This window comes from Lygodium microphyllum, chromosome 19 (genome assembly GCF_053477565.2).
Source record: "Lygodium microphyllum isolate KBCC chromosome 19, Lygodium_microphyllum_v1.1.10, whole genome shotgun sequence".
Lineage (NCBI taxonomy): Eukaryota > Viridiplantae > Streptophyta > Polypodiopsida > Schizaeales > Lygodiaceae > Lygodium > Lygodium microphyllum.
The window spans coordinates 118207298-118209522 of record NC_141153.1 but is presented as its reverse complement, the minus strand read 5'-3'; the positions used below and the strand labels follow the sequence as shown (position 1 = coordinate 118209522).

Genomic DNA, 2225 nt, shown 5'->3' with positions numbered 1-2225 from the left:
TATCGACATGATGTCGGTCATGATCACTTGCTTCCCACTCCTGCATTGCATCAAGGTCTCCATGAGGCAGTTGCCCATATGGTTGCGTGGCGTAAGAATCTCCATATGCATGATGCTGAACAATGTTGTATGAGCTACCATATACATGTCCATGATCATGACTTGCATAAGAACTGTGTTGCTGCATAAAGGAGTGCTTGTAAGCATAATCATGCTATCCATAATGGCCATAATCATGCTGCCCATGATAGCCATACTACTAATCAAATCCATTGGAGTATGATCCACCCTCATGACAAGGTACATAGCCTAGGTGTTGCCCAAAGTGGTATTGTACAATACTTTGGTTATCAAAATTGTTGCCATCTGACTTTTGCATACCAAGCCCTTCCATCCGCCTAAAATCATTGCCACGATCTGTGTTAACACTAAGGCCTTGTACTCTTCTAAATACATCATCAAGTTTAGGACAAGGAATCCCAGTCCCTTCCATTCTCCTCAGAGTATCATCTTCCGGTTGTGGCATACCAAGTCTGTCCCTCCTCCTAAGAGTCTTGTCACTAGCAAGTCGTAGTAATCCATGACCATCTATCCTCCTAAGAGCATGGACATTTTCAGGGTGAAGCACATCAGGGCCTTCTCTTCTCTGCAAATTGTTGTCATCCTCAGGGTGAAGCATAACAACACCATCAATCATCCTTAAAGTGAGATCCCTTTTGGGGTGCAGTATACCAGGGCCCTGGGGGCATAGAATGCCAATTATCTTTTCAACTTCAAACTCACCAGGCTCAATATCTGAATTATCACTCTCCTCATTTGATTGAACTGATTATAGAGAGTGAATGCCGCCGCCTACGGGCCTTTTTATCTTCAACATCCTCATCCTGGCAATACTTCTCACATAGCTTCTTTCATTCCATATGTCACAAAAGCAAGTGCAATTCAAGGGACCACCTTGATAGAATTAGGAAGCAAACCCTTGTATAATGTACCAAACCCCTCGTTCTTAACTGTCTACTTGAATGCATCTATCATGGCAGTGTATTGCACACAAGCTTTCAAGTGACCATCTGTTGTTATGACAGCTGAAGCATCTTTCCATCCTACCATCTGCATCCTTATGCATACCACATCAAAAGGATATGCAACAATCTGACCAACTGTACCAGCAACAGCTCCACACCCAAGCTTTGTCAACACGCTTAACTCTGAACTTTCTCTTGACAAGGCTTGATTCTTTTTCACAATGTAGTCCTTGACAGACTCATAAACAACAAAATTCAGTCCCACATAAGGTTTCACTCCAATAACCGATGGCTGCCAACCTTTGTACAAAGCCCTCGGCCCCTCTTCTTTTACAATAGTTGATGCAGCATGGAACATTCCTCTATAGCGTGCATGTGAATCCTCTGGACTATCAGCCTGCCCCACACCATGTCCATTGGATATGTACCATACATAGCAATTATAACCGCACATGCACCAGCTCCCAACCGCAAAACTGGCGTGAGTTCAGCATTGTCCTCAGCATTGTCCTGTCCGGTTTGTCTTTTGTACAGCCATAGAATTGCACTTGAAGCTTGCTCATAGATATAGAACCTTACTGCAGAATTGGGTATAATTCAAGCACAATTTGTTCCATTGCCTTTGAAGAATCCAGCAATGCCTTCGTTTTGCCAGATGTATTTCAGCCCTTTATAGAACAGTCCATGTCAATTTTGAGGGTTTCAATCTGTTGTGGAAATACCGCTTGCACTTTGAATTCAGAAACAGAAATCCTCATCCCATAGCATTCTTTGGTGAGGAGCCAACACCCAGCATGTCTTCCTCGGGAGGATTTACAACCATCACATCCCCTACTCTCGAGTTTCTTTTCTTTCACAAATCCATCCGAGCAGAGCTTAGCCGTCTTCACAAAGATTCTTTGGCAGTGGAGAAAGGGGCAGAGCAAGAGTTTCAAGCACTTCATGATCTCTATGAATTTTTGCGAGTTGTGTACACACAGCATAGCAACGTTGAAGATGAGGTCATCTTTCCAGCTCTTGACAGTTGGGTGAAGAATGTAGCACAGACGTATGCATTAGAGCACAAGGAGGAAAGTGATTTTTTTTATTAGATGCTAGAGTTACTAAAGTTAGCATTAAAATCAAAATCAGATGCTTCAATGAAGTTGCGACATGAGCTTATATGTTGTACAAAAGCTATTCAGACTACCCTCTGCAAAC

General features: G+C 42.9%; 1 pseudogene; it reads right to left on the bottom strand.

Annotated features, from left to right (window-relative positions):
* Positions 1–897: 897 nt before the first annotated feature.
* LOC148020313 (mitochondrial adenine nucleotide transporter ADNT1 pseudogene) lies at positions 898–1712 on the bottom strand (annotated as a pseudogene).
* Positions 1713–2225: the final 513 nt, after the last annotated feature.